Here is a 13,397-nt window from a genome sequence, read left to right on the forward strand (position 1 = left end):
AAAGAATCTGGACTTTCTCAGTGTTCATCAACATTAGAAAGTAAAAGTCTTAGGCTATGTTAAACAGATAAAAACTAAGCAAACAAAATCAGAGTAAATAGAAAAAGAGGAATATTAATTTTGCAGAAAATATTACACTAAATATTGATGCATGATTATATAAATCATGTGTGGGCCATAACCAGTATAAATATTATGAGATTAAATTATTAAGAAAAAAATCCCAGATTAGTATATATTAAATATCTGTAAAGAGAAGGTCTTACAGAATTTTACAAATAAAAGCGAACTCTACCAAATGAAATGTGATTTGCTTGGCAAAATAATAATTATAAGGCAAATAATATGTTGGAGGAAGTGATTCTAACGTACATGACCAAGTGGCTATACACACCCCCCCCCACACACACACATGCACAAATCGTTAGTGTCCTTAAAGGTGTAGAGACTTACATTCTTCTACTTTTAGCCAGGAGAATTAAATTTATCTCCATAAGCAACTGGAAAGTAAATAAACTTTATTAAATAATAGTTCTCAGACATTGGACAGCAGTGTAGACAGCATTCCCTGATGCTTGGAAGAAAAATTTAGGTAAGTCATACTACAGAATTCCCTAGCTTACTGGAGAGAGTTATCAAGCCACAGAATAAATATGTGGAAACTTAATAAAGCCTATTGCTTTCACTGAGTTGGAGAGACAGAGAGGAGTATTCAAGAAGTCAAAAACAGTTTAAATTTGTAGGCCATAGAGGAGGAATCTCTAAGGAGATGACAAGGTGGCAGAGGGCAGAACCTGTTACCTATAGAGGTTTCTGTTTCGTCTGTAGTTGAATACTACAAATAAATGAGAAAAGCATCAGCAATCTTTGAGAAAATACTAATATAAAAGTAGATAGAGTTCCTGAAAGAGAAGAGAAAATAAGAGGTGATAGAAAACTATTAAAAAAAAAAAAAAAGAGGTGAAACGCAAATTTTTCTAAATTTGATCAAAACTGTCAACCCCAAATTTAAGATTAACAAACTCAAAACTCAATGAGCATGAAGAAAACTCCAAGAAGGTTTATCATCATCAGCAAGCTCAAAAATAGGTATTAAAGAGAAGCTCTCAAAAGCAACCAAAGAGGGGCACCTGGGTGGCTCAGTGGGTTAAAGCCTCTGCCTTCGGCTCAGGTCATGATCTCAGGGTCCTGGGTTCGAGCCCCGCATCGGGCTCTCTGTTCAGCAGGGAGCCTGCTTCTTCCTCTCTCTCTGCCTGCCTCTCTGACTACTTGTGATCTCTCTGTCTCTGTCAAGTAAATAAATAAAATCTTAAAAAAAAAAAAGCAACTAAAGAAAAAGACACATTAAAGATGAAAAAACAAACAAATAAACAAACAAACAAAAAACAGTGAGGGTAGATTTCTTGTGAGAATCAATGCAAATGAGAAGATGGTGGAGCAATATCTTTTAAGTTTTGAAAGAAAAAAATGGAAAATACTCTCACCCTACATTCTATATGAGATAAAAATCTCTTTTAAAAATATACATGAGATCAGGCTTTTTTCAGACATTAAAAACTGAAATAATTAATCATCGAGGGATCTGTACTTCAGAAAAAATTAAAGGAAATTTTTTAGGCATTAAAAAATATACCAGATGCAAATTTAGATTTACAAAAGGAATCAAAAGAAAGAGAAATTGTATATATGTGAGTAAATAAAAAGTGCTGTACTTTCTTAATTTTAAAAGTAAATAAAAAATGAAACAGAATTTATATCATATGTAAAGTAAATGTAAAACAGAAAGAGAATAATGTATTAGTGAAATGAGATGAAAGAAGGCTTAAATGAAAAATTTGATGATATCCTGGGGGCAGAGTGTGGATAGCCATGAGAGTGGAAAACTACTAGGGTCTACAGTTTTAGAGGACCCTTCCCAATTCTATCTAGGAGCCCAAATAATTTCTCATATTGAAGAGTCAAGAAAAATCTTCTGGCTTTTCAAGCAGAGGTAGAGAAAAAGCAACCAGTTAAAATACACCTGGAAAAAATAAAAGAATAAAAAAAAAATACACCTGGAGAATTCTACATAACAAAACCCTACTCTAAAGGAGACAAGATTTACCAGAGCTTATTTATCTGGAAGAAGGACCATTACCCAAATTCAGTCCCTTTTAGCTTTCCCATCACATACAAGAAGAAAGAAGAAGGAGGGGGAGGAGGAAGAAGAGGGGGGAAGTGGAGGAGGAGGGGGAGAAGAAGAAGAAACAACAAAACATTTGTGAATGTCCCAGTGGGGATACAGAGGCACAATAGAAGACTTAAATTTAATCATAAGACATGCAAGACATCAACTCCTCCACATTTACAACTGCACCAACAGGGCTCCAATATAAAAACAATAGATTATAAGCTAAAAAAGCCATACAGTATAGACCCTATTTTAGAAGTTCTTAGAGCCACAAAAACATCAGTGGAAACCAAATGAGGACACTAAAGAAAAATAAAGCCTCAGATATCCATAGGTATATCAAACAAAAAATACTCTTCCTAGCCAACAACACAACTCCTAGCCAGATAGGCATAAAACCTCACAAAAAAAAGCTTATTTATCTCAGTTATTATTACCAAGTATATTTGACACTCAAGAAGAAAATATATATATGTTAGACGGCAAGAAAAAAAAGTCTAAAAAGACAAGGCAGACACCAAAATGGATTCTGGTATAATAAAGATTTTGAAATTATCAGACAATGTATAATAACCATGAATAATATGTTAAGAGATCCAATGAAAAATGTAGACAGCATGAAAAAGCAGAAGGTAATGTTAGCAGAAAAAGAAAAGAAAAGAAATGCTAGAAATTGAAAACAAGTTAAAAGAAATGAAGGTCTTTGATAGGTTCATCAAGGGATTGGACATAGATCAAGAAAGAATCAGTGAGTTGAAAATAGGTCAACAGAAATTTGCAAAACTGAAGTGCAAAGAGAACAAAAGAATGGGGGTAAAAAAGGACCAGAATATCCAAGAACTATGGGAAATTTTTAAAAAGAAAAACTGAAGTATTACTGGAATGTCAGAAGAAGAGAAAAGCTGAAGAAATATTTGAAGTATTAATAGCTAAAAGTTTTCAAAATGATATTGAGAACCAAACCACAGATCCAGGAAGCTCAGAAACTATTAAACAGATAAATACTAAACAGGACTATCATATTTAAACTGCAGAAAACCAAAAACAAGAGAAAAGCTTAAATAAAGCCAAAGTAGAAAAAAAAAAAAAACTTTATCTAGAGAGGAATAAAGATAAAAATTTTACCAGACATGCATGTTTTCAAAAAAGCAAAACAACAACAACAAAACAAACAAACGAACAACAACAACAACAAAAAACCACAATGGACTGAAATATTTAAAGTATGAAAGATAAACAACATAGAACTCTATATCCAGCAGTATTAGCCTTCATCTGTGAAAGACAAGGACTTCATCAGTTGAGTTGACTTGTAAAAAATGTTAAAATAAGTTTTTCAAGCAGAAGAAAATGATGTAGATCAGAAACTCACATCTATATACAGAAAGAAAAATTGTGGAAGGAATAAAGGTAAGCATGATAAAAGATTTTATTTCTTTTATTCTTAGTTGATATAATAACTATTCAAAATAATAATAGTAACAATGTATTTAGTGTTTGTATTGTAAGTGAAATGGGTACAGTGTTATAAAAAATAAAACACTCTTATAAGTTATATGAGGCAGTAGAGTACTGTTTGAAAAAGAACTTAGATTAGCTAAAATGTATATTGAATACTTAGGGCAACCACTGAAACAAAAGTTATTATAAATAAGAATAACTGATGTCCTAAAAGCAGCGAGAGAATGCAATCATATAAAATGTTGAAGTAAAACCAGCAAAGATGAAAAGAAAGGGGAGGATAAAATGGAAACAAGGAATAAGCACAAGAAATAGAAAATAATTACAGAGAAGGCCAATATTAATCTGTCTATATTAAAAATTATTTTAAATGTGAATGTTTTTAAGTATATCAATTAAAAGACAGACTTTCAGAATGGAAAAAATAACATGTTTAGAAGCAATCCACTTTGTACACAACAACATTCATAGATTATAAGTAAAGAGATGGAGAATGATACCTTAAACAAATACTAATAAAAAGAAATCTAGAATAACTATATTAATTTTAACTAAACTGAATTCAGAACAAGGGGAATTTTCAGGGATAAAGAGGAACATTACGTAATGCTAACGGGGTCAATTCTCCAATAACATGACAATCATTAGTATGTATGCACTATCAGCATGCCGAAATAGGTGAGAAAAAACTGATAGATTTTCCAGGAAAAATAAAAAAAAATCCACTATTAGAGTTGGAGGCTTCAACAACCCCTCATACTATAATTGATAGACCTAGCAGGCAGAAAATCAGTGAGAATATAGTTGAACTGAGCAGCACCATTAATCACCTAGACTTAATTGACATTTATAGACTGCTGTATTCAACAACAGCAGAATCCACATTCTTCTCAAGCTCACATGGAGCATTTACCAAGATAGACCACTTTCTTGGCCATAAAACACAAATAAATCAATTTAAATGGACAGAAATCTTACAAAGTATGTTCTCAGACCACAATGAAATTAAACTAGAAATCAATAACAGAGAGGTAGCTAGAAAATCACAAAATATTTGGAGTTAAACAATAGGCTTTTAAATAGGCCATAGGTCAATGTCTCAGGAGAAATTAATAATAGAACAAACTAGGTGTATAGTATATAAAAACTGTCTATTGTATCAGTAATTATTCAGGAAATTTAAAACTGTTTTAAAAAATAAAATTTTTAAAAAGAGTGATAGCTAATAAAGTGACAAAAGACTTAAAGACAATAACAAAAGACATGCTATTAATAATGCTAAATAGGGAAAAGAGAATACACACTAGAAGGGACAAATAATAAGCGTATGACAAGATATTAGCTTTAAACACAATTGATAATCATATTAAATGTAAATGACCTAAAGACTGTAGTTAAATGGCAGATTACCAAATTAGGACAAGAACAATGTCCACCAATGCATTCCCTAGAGTGGGGAAATTAAACTTAAAACAGAAATGCATCTAAATAAAAAGGGAAAAATAAAAACATCCACACTAATTAGAAAAAAGCATTGTGGTATGTTATTATTAGTAGATTTTAGAGAAAAAAATATTACCAACAATAAAGAAAGTCATTATATACTGGCAAAAAGGTAAATTCATCAAAAGGACATAAAAATCCCCTAACTGTTGATGCACCAATTAACAGCTTCAAAATCAAGAGTGAATTGTATAAAAATGAGGAAAGAAATTTATAAAATCAAATTATTTTTCCATAATCTCATTCTCCTCTCTCAATAATTAATAGAACAAGTACACAGAAAGTCATTAAGGATATAGAAGACTTGAGTAATACTAATTTAATCTAATTGAAAATTATAAAACATTTCTACCAAAATCAACAGAACACATATTCTTCTTAAGTTTACTTAAAATATTTACCAAGGTAGAATTTATTCTGGGCTATAAAGACATGTTTCAATAAATTTAAAGGGATTTGAATGATACATAACATGTTCTCTGACTACAACTGAAGGAAAGTCAAAATCAAAATCAATAAAGAGAACTGAAAAATCCCAAAACATTTGGAAAACAGTCAACACAAAATAATAATGGATTAGAGAATATATATGAAAAGTAGTTAGATCTGATTGAAGATGAAAAGATGACCTCAAATTCATGTGATGCATCTGAGACAGCTTTTATAGGAAACTATGGCAAGAAATGCCTCTACATATCTTTTTTAACTTACAATGTGTTAACTTCCTGATAAACCCATTTTAAGTTGAAAATTATTTAACTTGGAGTTGCATTTAATACACCCAACCTACTGAACATCATAGCTTAGTCTTGCCTATCTTAAACTTGCCAGAACACTTATAGTCACCTATGGTTAGGCAAACTCATCTAACACCAAGGTTATTGTATAATAAAGTGCTGAATAGCTCATGTAATTTATTGAATGCTATATGAAAGAGAATACTGAAAACAGAATGGTCTTATGGGTACAGAATGATTTTAAGTGTACTGATTTTTCACACTCATGATTGCATGGCTGACTGGAGCTTCAGGTGGCAGTAACTGCTAAACATCACGAGACAGTATTATACCACATAATACTAGCCTGGGGGAAAAAATCAAAATTCAAAATTTAATGTACAATTTCTATTGAATATGCATTGCTTTTGAATCCCTGTAAAGGAAAAAATCGTAACTCGAACCATCATAAATTATGGACTATCTGCATTAGAAAAGAGAAGAAGATCTCATTTAATGACCAAGCTTCCACCTTAAAAAAAAAAAAAAAAAAAACCTAAAAAAGAAAACTAAATCAATAAAAACAAGAGAAAAATAGTAATGAAGAATCAGAAATCTGTGCATTAAAAAGAAAAAATCAATGAAACAAAACTTATCCTTTTTGAAAACTTGCGATAAAGTCGATAAAACTCAAGTAGACTATTTTTTAAAATTTTATTTTATTTAGTATTTTATTTTTTTTAATATTTTGTTTATTTATTTGACAGAGAGATAGCAAGAGAGGGAACTCAAGCAGAGGGACTGGGAGAGAGAAAAGCATTCTGGATGAGGGGCTGATCCCAGTATGCTGGGATCATGACCAGAGCCAAACAGACACTTAATGACTGAGCCACTCAGGCGCCCCTAGACTAATTTTTTTTTTAAGAGAAGACACAAATATTTATACCATAAGTGAGTGAAGGCATTATAGACATTAAAAGAATCACATTTATGCCAATTAATTTGACAACCCAGAGGATATTGACAAATTCCTTGAACAACATAAACAAAGCTAACTTGTGGAAACTTGATAAATATCTATGAAAATTATTGGACTTCTAGCTGAAAATCTCCCTATAAAGAAAATTTCAGACCTACAGTGTTTGACTTGTGAATTCTACGGAATATTTAGGAAATAAGTAATATAAATCCTAAAATAACTTTCCTAGAAAATTCAAGAGGAGAAAATACTTCCAAATTCATATTATAAGGCCAAAATTGCCAGAAGACATTAAAATTGGGGTAAGAGGAAGTCTCAAACCTACATATCAATAATCCTTATGATCACAAAAGCCAATATTTTCAATAAAACATTACTCAATTTAGTTTAGCAATATATATTTAGTTTAGAAATATATGGAAAAAAAGTTTAATATATCATATTTTTTTCAGGCCAGAAATATGTCTAGTTTGACATTGGAAACATTAATCCATAAAATTTAACATATAAAAAACTAAAAATATAATTTCAATAGAGTAGAAAAAGCATTGATAACATTCAACAGTCTTACTTGACAAAAACCCTCCATGAACAAAAAATACAAAGAACATAATCATCCTTATAAAACTCTTCAACAAAAGATTTGGAGCTCAGATTACAGTAAATGATGAATGACTGAATGTATTCCTTCTATGATCAAGATATGTGATCTCTAAAATGTGACATACTTAGGGATACATTTGAACAAATACATGCAAATCCAATATCCTGGAAAATAAAATCATTGATGATAATAATTAAAGAAGAACCAAATTAATGGAGAAATATATCATGTTTATGGATTGGAAAACTCATTATTGTAAAAATGTCTAGAAATGATCTATTGTTCAAGGCAACTTCAGTCAATTTCCCAGAAGGCTTTTGTAGAAATTAGAAAAATTATTCAAAACTTATGTGAAAATACAAACAACCTAACAAAGCCAAACTGACTATGATATAGAGAAACAAAATCTGAGGTCTTGCACTATGTAATTTTAAGGCTTGTTTTATTATTATAAAGGTACAGTAATTTAGAGTGTGTTGTTGGCAAAAAGGTATACACGTAGATCAAAAAACAAGACTAGGGTGTCTGGGTGGCTCAGTCAGTTGAAAATCTGGATCTTGATTTTGGCTCAGGTCATGGTCTTGGGATCGTGGATCAAGCTCTGCATTGGGCTTAGCATGGAGTCTGCTTGAGATTCTTTTTCTCCCTCTGTCCCTCCTCTGGCTTATGTTATCTCTCTCTGTCTCTCGTGCAAAATGAATAAATAAAATCTAGAAAACAAAACAAAACAAACAAGCAAAGTGATAAAGTGTCTAGAGTTGTAAAATGTATACAGTCAATTAATCAACAAAAATGCCAAAACAATTCATTAACAAAAAAAAATAGTATTTCCAACAAAGTGCTAAAACGATTGGATAGATAAGCACTGAGTATCTTGACCCAAATTAGCTCAAAGTTGATCACAGACCTGTACACAAGAACTCAATCTCTAAATATTACTGAAGATAATAAAGGAACATTGTCTTTTCAATCAATAAAGTGACATTGATTTTTGCAAGGTTTCTTGAATACAGAATAAAAATCATGAACTATAATGGAAATAATCAATTAGTTGGTTTCATCAAATTGAAAATATTTACAAAACACAAATTTGATAATAGTTTCATATCCATAATATATAAGGAATTCTTACAATTTAAACCAAAGAATCAGCCCAAGTTGAAAAATGGACAAACGATTTATACACTTTACCAAAGAAGACATGTACAGATGGCAAATAAATATTTTTAAAGACACAACATTATCAATTATTAAGGGGGTATAAATTAAAACTACAATGAGATATACTCACATCCCCTGGAATGGCTAAAATTAAAAAGTATATATAATATTTAGAATAAAGTTATGGAGAAACTGTACATCTTATATATCAATGGTTGGACTGTACTATTGTACAAACACTTTGGAAAGCATTTTTTTTTACTATTTCTTTAAAAAGTTAAAAATACATTTACTATATGACCATGCACATGTCAACACAAAGACTGACCAAAATGTTCACAACAGCATTATTTGTAATAGATCCAAACTGAAAAGAAGCCTCATGCTCATGAATATGAGATAGATAAATAACCTATGGTATATCCATAAGAGGGAATTCTACCCAGTAATAAAAAATGAATTTTTATAGAAAATACGACAAATACCAAAATAATTATCATGTGTGAAAAAAGTCAGACCAAAAATTCTACATATTTTTGGGGCACCTGGGTGGCTCAGTTGGTTAAGCGGCTGCCTTCAGCTCAGGTCATGATCCCAGCGTCCTGGGATCAAGTCCCACATCGGGCTCCTTGCTCGGCAGGGAGCCTACTTCTCCCTCTGCCTCTAGCCTGCCACTCTGTCTGCCTGTGCTTGTGCTCTGTATCTCTCTCTCTCTAACAAATAAATAAAAATCTTAAAAAAAAATTCTACATATTTTTCATTATCTTTCATTGTCTCATATGAAATTCTGGAAAATGCAATATATAGTGTGGAAAGCAGATCAGTGATTAGGGATAAAGAGGGAAGAGGAGAAATGCTTGGGTTTCAAAGGGGCAAAATAAAACTTCTGGGATAGATGGATATATGTTTATCAGTTTATGTGCTGATAGTTTCACGATATTTTGTGTTGATGTTTCACATATTTCAAATACATACCATTTGTATAACTCTATAATCTGAAAAAAGGTATGAAAATACAGCATTCTGTCATTGTGTGACTGAGAGTAAAATGTTATAGTCATGGAGAAAATTTAAAATTTTTAGCTAAAGTTTTAAATAATGTTTATTTTCTTTGGCCTGTTTCTCAACATAACAAATTAATGGAAAAATAAATAAGAAATAAGAAAAATTAGAAAATAACAATTTGTCTTTTTTTACCTGAAAGTATAGTCTGGATTAGTATAAATACACAGTGTTGTCTTTACAGTGATTCTTAAAGTAGTCCAAACATAATCTGCTGAATTATACTCCCACCTCAGGACATAACTTGCTCATATTTACTTTAAAATGCTAACTACAATTTACATTTAAATGCTTTTAGAATGCTTAGCACACACCACAAATTAAGCTTTTAAACAACAATGTGTAAGCAATACTGATAAACATATTTTTTATGAAGCTAGCAAAATATTTATACCTATCTTCTTTGTTTTAAGTACCACAATCAGGAAAACATGTTATCATAATTTAATGAGTAAATGTAATGAAGATTTTAAAAATTGTTGAAAGCAAATGAATGCAAATTCTAAAGTGAGATATATAGATATAGTAATATAAACAAATTAGGTATAGATATAGTTAAAATAATAAATTGTATGTTTTCATTATCTTTAAAAGAATTTATGATAGGCTCTAATGAGAACAGAAAAGAGAAAATTTTTATTTTTGTCTGATTTAAACCCCTTCTTATATCATTCCAAAACTGTACATCTTTTTCTTTTTATCCCAACTTTCTTGCCTCGTGTGGCTCTCCGCTGAGATGTTATTCCTGTGAAAATGAAAAAAATATACAACGATAAAATATTAGATATTTTTGCATCTGTGGTGTTTCTAGGGAATTTTTCATTTGTGTAGTTCAGGTCACCAAGCCATTTTTATATAACATGAAGGTTTAGTGTATGATGTTAAAGGGGGGAGAAGAGAAAAGTTAGAATTAATAATAATAATACTTAAAATAATCATTAGATAAATTAGCAGTCTTTATTCCCATCCTGGACTAACTGATAAGCAACGATTTTACTTGGAACCTTCAAGCATTGAGGTCACTGGGTAAACTGCCACCCTGCAATCCTGACAGACAGGCTCATTCAGAGAGATCTAATAACCAAGATCAATTTAACTAGAGCAGGAGCTGTTGAGGAATAAATTAATAAGGACACTTAAATCATAATTTTGATGAACTGCTGGAGACCAGTATTAGAAGAAGAAACTCATAGGGGATTTAGACTTAAAGGTTTCCCAACGACTTCTTGAGGTTACTTTTTGGAATTTTTACAGTGTACATTCACTAGATTTTTACAGTAGATATCTAAAACAAAAAAAACAAAAAAACCCAACTCTTCTTATCTTTAACAGGATAAAACAAGAGTATTATGCAACAATCTTCTCCATAGCAATGGGTTACTCTCCAGAGCAAAGAACTTAGCCAGCATATTCTGAAATTTACTCTTGGAGTGAGGAGAAATTTCTCCCAACTTAAATCTGTTCGAGTCTTGCTGCCTCACTAAAGTTGGAGGCATGGCTTTATACCATTTCAGAGACATGGGTTGGGAATAGAGCAGCCAGGTTAAAAAAAATAGAGAGCAGCAGGATTAAGTTACGGAGAAACAGTTGTGAAGGATAAACCTCCCACACAAAGTTGTAATACATGACTGAAGCTTAATCAGAAGTTTACAGAATGATCTTCCTCCCCTTTAAAGTATCAGCATAACAGACATGGAGGGAAATATAATACATAAAATAAGAGTAGCTAAAGACAATCTCTGTGGAGAAGTGCATGAGGAAGTCAATATGGGAGACAAACATATGGCTAATAGAGGAAATTGGAGGACCTGATATTGTCAAAGAAAAATTGCACTGGATGGAGTTAAACAGGCAAAGAAGACTTTATTTAAGCCTATTGCTAAAGAAGAGAGAGGGAAGCTCATCTCCATTGAAACAAAAGGCAAGGGTGTTTTTAAGCACTGAGGTGAGCTAGTGGAAATGCAATAAAGTATTTTATTTATTATGGGATTTACTCAAAGTAAGAAAGGCAAGTTAACTAGAATTTCTTTAGTACAATAAGACACAATAAATAAATAAATATATACAAATTGGAAAGGAAGAAATAAACTGCTTTTCTCTGCAGATGATCTTATTCTCTATGTGGAAAAAGCCAAATAATCTACAAAAGAAACAGAGGAAAACAAACAAACAAAAACAAAAACAGACCTCCTGCAACTAATAAGAAATTAGACCAAGACTATAGGATATGAGGTTAATATACAAAAGTCAATTTGTTTCATAAAATTGGAGTTTGACCTTAAGAACATAGTACCATTTACAATCGCACTTAAAATAAATAAATAAATAAATAAATAAATAGGTATAAATCTAACAACATGTGTCCAGGATTTATAAGTAGAAAACTTCAAAACTGATAAAAGTAAACAAAGACTTAAATATATGGAAAAATATTCTGTGTTCTTTCACTGAAAACCTCAATATTGTTAAGAGTTAATTCTTCCCAGTTTGGATTCTATGCAATCAAAATCCCAGCAAATTCTTTCATATATATTGACAAACTATTCTAAAATTTATGTGGAAATCAAAGAGCTAGAATAGCAAAGAGAATATTGTAGAAGGAAACCCAAGTTGAATAACTCACATTATCAGATTTTAAAACTTATTTTAAAGATGGAATCATATAGATAACACGGTATTGGTTAGACACATAAAAGAATGGAACAGGGTAGAGATCCTAGAAATAGACTAGCATAAACATAGTTACTTAATTTTTGACAAGGCACAAAAGCAATGGAGAGATAGGGAGGTGATTTTTTAACACATTATACTATAAAAATAAGCAAAATAAGAGCCCAGACACAGATTTTACTCCTTTCACATAACTTAATTCAAAATGCATCATAGAAGACACTGTAAAATATAAAACTATAAATGTTTAGAAGAAAATATAGAAGAAAATTATGCTGACCTTGGGTTGGCTGATGAATTTTTAGATAAAATAACAAAAGCATTATACATGAAAGAAAATAAAATGTAAAATTGACTTTATTAAAATTTAAAATGTCTGCTCCATGAAAATACTATTAAGCCAATAAAAAAAAAAAGCTAAAACTGGGAAATAATATTGCAAAACACATATGATGAAGTACTTATATCCAAATTAGCAAAATATCCCTGGAACTTTCAAAGAATTAAAGATAAAAAAAAAAAAATTGTGGCTCAAAGATCTGAACAGCCACCTCACAAAAGAAGACATAGAAATAGCATGTTAGCATATGAATCACAGCCAGACATTTTTTGTCATTAGGAAATTACAGATTAAGACAACAAGATGCCATTTTGCATGTATTAAAATCTCAAATACCTGACAATAACAATTGTTGGTGATGATCCAGAGTACAGGAATTCTCATTTTTGGCTGGTGGGGATAGAAATGGTATAAACAATTTGAAAGACAGCCTGCCATTTCTTAAAAAAGCTACAACATAGTCTTAGTATACAATGTCACTTCTTTGTATTTACCCAGTTAACTTGAAAACTTCTGTCCATACAAAAACTTGTAAGCAAAGTTGATAGCAGGTTTTTTATAATTGCCAAAAACTAGAAGCCATGAAAATGTTCTCAGTAGTTGAATAGGTAAGCAAACTCTGTACATTCATACAGTGAGATACTGTTCAGTTACTGAAAAGACATGCTCCATCCAGACATATAAAACCTAAATGAATCTTAAATACATGATGCTACGTAAAACATGCCAGT

Source organism: Mustela erminea, chromosome 1 (assembly GCF_009829155.1).
Source record: "Mustela erminea isolate mMusErm1 chromosome 1, mMusErm1.Pri, whole genome shotgun sequence".
In the NCBI taxonomy this organism is placed as follows: Eukaryota; Metazoa; Chordata; class Mammalia; order Carnivora; family Mustelidae; genus Mustela; species Mustela erminea.